The sequence below is a fragment of the Drosophila novamexicana genome, unplaced genomic scaffold, assembly GCF_003285875.2.
Source record: "Drosophila novamexicana strain 15010-1031.04,08,12 unplaced genomic scaffold, DnovRS2.1 tig00000485-arrow-pilon, whole genome shotgun sequence".
Taxonomy (NCBI): domain Eukaryota; kingdom Metazoa; phylum Arthropoda; class Insecta; order Diptera; family Drosophilidae; genus Drosophila; species Drosophila novamexicana.
In genome coordinates, this window is record NW_020824808.1 from 673,834 (window position 1) to 679,833 (window position 6,000).

Below are 6,000 nucleotides of genomic sequence, written 5' to 3' on the forward strand. Positions count from 1 at the left end.
AAGGCAACACATTTGAGTTTGCCTTTTGTGCCCGAACCAGCCCGGCTCAGGCAACGGAGCTGCGTCGTCGCCAGCTCGAGTCTAATTAAAATAAGCAAGAACACTGCAAAAGGTCGACGTTAGATAGTTTTCCAGTATGGGTGCATGGGTATATGGGTGTGCCTGTTAACCCTATATGCAGTCGGAGATTTGGCATTCGGCTGCAGTTACCAACACGTTGCATAATTGGCCATTTCTGTGTGCAGTTGCCGCACGTCATGCTCAATCTTAATTAACAAATATACATGAAAATAAAAAGAAAAAAAAAATATACTTAAAAAGGCGAAAAAGTGTAGCTCGACCAAAGATGCGACATAAAATGCAATTTACGACTTGTCATAAAGGGAGAGCCCGCCATATAGTAAATCATTTTTTATGTAGCCAGCTCGCAGCGACAAAGCACGAGTAGCAGGGGCTACTAACAACGCAAATAAGCCACGGTTAGGCCGAACATAAAATCCTTTAGCACCTTTAAAATGGCCAAGCCGCAGTCAGAGCCGCAGCTCAGCCCAAAAGCCAAGGGCCATTCGACAGAGCAGGACGAATGCGACTGCTAAACAGCTAAACAGCGAAATTTATACAATCAACAAATGACATAAAATTTTTGCTGAACGACGCAAGAAAAAAAAGAGGACAAAAATGGAAAAATGGCAAAAAAATGACAGCAGAGAAAAAATAAATTGCATGACAAATTCCTGTCGAGGGTCGCTGGTACGCAAGTCGAAGTCGAAGTCGAATGAGGATGCCAAGAAATGATGGACGATGATTATATGAGAGGCAGGCAGAGCACAGGCTGTCTGCATGCTAGCAGGACCTCAGCAAGGAAGAGAGACAGAGAGGGACTGAGAGTGGGTGGGGTGGGTAGAGCGCAGCAACAATTTAAGTCCTCAAATTCCAGCATGTGGAGCAATAATAATAATTTTATTGTTTTAACACAGGTAACAAACGGAAAGTTATTTCAGCCACAGCTGAGCGGCTTTTAAAAACAAATCGTAGGGTGAAGCCAGCGAGAGCCAGCGAGGACAACAGCCAAGCAGCCAAGCGGCCAGGACAACAGGCACAGGAGCAGCCAGCACCCAAACAAGGATAAGCGCCAGGCAAGCGTAAAGATACATATAAAAGAGGTTTTCGTTTGCAAATGCGGCGCAGCAAGGTGTACGCTGTATACAAGCAAACCAATCCAACGAACACACACACACACACACAGGGAGAGAGACAGCCACACACACACACACCGACACACACACATAACTTGAACAAGAAACAAATAAAAATGGCGAAATAAAGCAGAAAAGATCTGCAGCGAAATATTTTTATTGCCTTTTTGGCAACGCGCACTCACACACACACACACACACACACATTGCTGCCGCCTTAGGTGTGTGTGTGTGTGCCTGTTTGTTTATTTGTGGATCTCTTTTGATATATAAGCAGACAGCGGGGGGGTAGCCCTACGTATAACCTAACATAATTTACGCGCCCATAATTTGTCATAAAAATCTTCCAGTAATAATTTAATGTTGAAATGCAAATTTTTAATACATTTTCATACCCTATACGTACAGGGGGCCAACAAATGGGCACAAAGGATAAATCGGATACGCATTGTTTCGCAATAAGAAATTAAATATTTGTATTTAAAGAAAATATTTTTTCGCAATGCAAATTAACAAGACATTCGCATAGTTGTATAGTTGATAGTTGATATTCCCCTGGGAATATCAGTTTTACAGAAATAAAAAAATTGTATTAAAATATAAAGATAAAATAATAAGAGGTAATAAATATGATACTCGCTGCGCTGTTTTTTCGGCTCCACAGGATATGCTCTGGTCGTGTACCTCACCTGGCAACTTTTTGCTCAGCTGTATGCTCTATAAATTTGGCCAACACACATTACATAATTTATACCTATGTGGTACAGCTGGGCTATATATTGCATTTAACAGAAATATCTTATAGGCCTTGGCTTTGCCGGCTTTTGATTTGGCCACTTGAGCCGAGGCAACTGACTGAAATAAGTTAAGCCCTGCTGCATTTTCCATTAGTTCGGAGAACATTTCTTTATTGTCGGAGGATAGCGACGTCACATTATCGACGGCTTGCATTCACAGAAGTACAGACGGTCACACTGGCAACATGTTAAATAAATATGTTAAGCATTAGTGTTAAGAAGTGTCAGTTAGTGGGGCAGGCACAGCGAAACGAAACAGACAAACGCATAGTATTTAATAGAGATATCAATCTTTAAACATTTTGCTGCACAATTAAACTAGCGATTAGCAAATACGTGCGCTATATATAAATTTCGTAGTAGGAGTTTTGTGTGATTTACCAGCAAAGATTTGTACAACTGCCGCGACTGCTGTCAGCCTCAATTGCCACACATGAGTGCGTTGTAAACATGTTTATGTACAATCGTAAGTAACAAATATTTAAAGAACTTTACAAGATGATATGTGAGCGTGTTTTATGGCTGCTAATGCTGCTGCTGCCTGGGAGTAAGACAAATGGTTACTTCATCGCTGTTTAATCTTTATGGCGCTTAGGAGCGAACCCGAACCCGAAACCGAATCCGAATCAGAACCCAAAATCCCAATTCAAACTGGAACTAAATCATAATCATGGCCAACAAATACTGCGTGTCATTTGAGCGCACACATCATAAAGCAGCAATTAAGACAATGTTAAAATCGTAAGCGTCAAAAATGCCATAGAAAACTCTGACGCTCAATAAAAAGAAAAAACTGTCATAAAAGCAAAACACAGCGACAAGGCAAGAAAGGATCGAGGGGTAGGGGAGAAGCAGGAGTAGGAGGAGGAGGAGGAAAGGGACCCCAGCCAGACGTTAGCTGGCAAAAAAGAAGAAGTCAGTATCTTGCCGTCATTGGCAACGCGGCTAATTGCCAGTCAAAATGCTATGCGAAGTAAAAATATGAGATAAATGCGTGGTAACAACATTAAATTCCTGGATATGAGCTCTTGGCAAGATATAAAAAGTTTCAATTTATCTCGTTACAATTGTAAAGAACCTAACGCTACAACAAGCTAGCATTTGTCTCAGACGTTCACTTTAATTTTAATGCGAGCAGTAACAATTTAATAAACTTGCTTCGTTTTAATTTCTTTTCAATATAAGCTATTACAAATAAGCCAAGCATTGGTTTAAATAAAATATAAATTATTGACAGCAAATAACATATTCGTGCTTGGGCTCACATCTGTTAATTACATGCTTCTATATTAAGCTTAAAATATTTGAATTGCTCTTTCTGCGAAAAATGTGAAACACGTTTCAAATGATTTTTCATATAAATCCTTGAAAATTAATTTGAGAGCCAAATAGGAATACATTTTTAGAAAAGTGTGAAGCACTCTCAAATGAATTTGAACAAAGATCTTTGAAATTAAGTTGAGGCCAATCGGATGGTAAACAAAAAAGTTTCATACAAATGTTTTTCGAGATTTTTCCATACTTTCGGGTGGAATTCCCCGAAACCCCGTCTTAACGTGCCCCTTCAACAGCTCTTACGGTTTGGGCTGTGCGTTGATCACCAATCAGTCAGTCAATAAGGCAGTCAGTCAATCAGGACAAAGAGTTTTATATACAGTCATATATATAATAAACTGTATATTAGGCTAAACCAGTTTTTTTCAGCATTCATAAATAAGTTAGTTATATACATTGCACTACTTTGCAGTCAACGCGAGCTTTTATTTTTGTCACTGTTAAGTTTAACATATGTTGATTACTTTCTCTGTTAAGCTTAACATATGTAAAGTTATAGCTCTAGGACTATGTAAAAGCACAAGATTAATTGCCTGTTGAAATTTGGTATTCAATATCAAGGCTTTTTATTATGATTGCTTCTAAACTATTAACAAAAAGTCAATTAAAATGCTTTTTTTCTTTAACTTTTTCATATTTGTTGCAGCGCTTGCAAAAACTTTGTTATAAAGATCTTTTCGAGCTAAATAAAAGTAAATCTTTGCTTGAGCAAATTGTTGTTTTGGCAGCCAAAGTTAATTTATACAGTTTTTTCTGAGTGCTTAGTTTATTAAACTGCTGATCTAATATACATTTATCTGCTTAGAAATGGAATTGAACAAATCACAGCGATAGCCGCAAGAACCGCACACATCAAACACATGAAAAACTGATTCTGTCACCTTAGGGGTGTGTGTGTGTGTGTGGATGTGGGTGTGGCTGAGTGTGTGTGTGTGGGAGGCGGAGGGGGAGGGGGTGTGCGGTTTTGAGCCTAACTACAGTGTAGGGGGAATAACGGAAATGACTCTTAGGAGCAGTTCTGGTCGCAACCAATAGCCGGACGTAAAGCCAAACCATTCGGCGTACTAATGCAGACCTAAGGCAAATATAATTGCGTGTGTGTGGGTGCGATGGCGGTTGGATGGCGCTCGATGTGCCGGGCCATTGTGGGCTATTTTCTGCACAATGTTACAAGACATTTGCATGCAGGCGCCATCTGGCTGGGGGTCTGGGGTTTTGGGGTATTTGTGGTAAGCGTATGGCCAGAAAGACAACAACCAAGCATTTGACAATTGTGCTGATGTCGAGCATTGGTCACCGACTTAAATACACAGAGAATCCCCAATTCTGCCTCAGCTGGCCAAAGACGACTGGCTGTCACTGCCACTGCTGCTGCTGTTATTGCTGCTGCATACGTGCCCAACAAAATATTGATTTAAATGAGTTTCAGTTTCGGTTTTCATTTCCTATACCCAAAAATTCCAACAATCAGCAAATTGTGCTGCTCAATGAACTACTTTTTCTGCTCTCTCGAGCCATTCTAGTGCTACTCGTTAGATGATGGCCAGGCAAACTGCATGATAAGCAAAATATTGCACATTGATGATGAGCTGCTTCTCGCCAGCTTGCTGGAACAATGTGGCTGTGGCCGGGGCATGTGGCATGTGGCATCTGGCATGTGGCATGTGTTGTTGCGTGTCCGCCCTGCCTGCAGAGCTAAACGCAATTTTTGTTGCTCCACCGATCGAGTCCTGAGCTCGGGATGGTCTTACACATCCTTGAACTCGTCTCTTTACATTTAAGCCAAATAATAGATATTTTATACTTGTCAAAAACAAAAAAAAAAAATGCAATAATATAATATGGTATATAATATGATTGAAAATGCAAGCACAATAAATATTGAATTAATAAATACTATATGGTAAATTTTACTCAGCTTAAGCTTTAAATCATAAAAAGAAATTATTTTTTAAAATTTCCGCTTGCTGAACTGCTTTAAACTTGTCTGAAAGGCAACCCAAAAATATGCTCATTGTGCTATTATTATGGAAAAGTGAGTTTGCGTTGCCAAGCAAACACACACATCAATAATATAAACTACAATTTAAAGTTGATAGTTTTATTGTTGCCACATCCCAGGGGTGGAATCTTGGGGCAAGCAACTAATGCCAAACAGTTTTTGCTGTTTGCTGCCAGGGCCAAACCTAGCCCAGTTTGTATATGTATATGTATATGTGTATGTATAGAGTTATCTGTGTGTGCGTACATATGTCCGAATCAAGTGTAAATAGCCAGAAAACCTTTCAACTTCTTTGGTGTTGGGCAAAAGTCATTTGAAGTCATTTTAGAGTCGCAGTCACCCGAAAAAGCCGCAGACAGTCAAGCAAAGCGAAACTGTTGCAGAGTATAAAATAAAATAAAAAAGAGAGCCGAGTCCTGGGCAAAACTTTTGCCTTAGTTTCTACCTAGTGGCATAGAAAAAATATTTGAATATATGTAATACTCATTTGCATATTGTTTGGCCATCGTGTTATAAGAAACCAGCTTCCAACCACTCTTTAAGTTCAAAGCAAGTTTCGGCCGAGTGCCCTAGAGCTGAAGCAGGCGCTTGGGGCTGGGTCTGAGGTTGGACTGGGCTGGGCTGGGGCTGGGGCTTGGAGCACAACGCATTCAGCTTGATTGCAGCTACA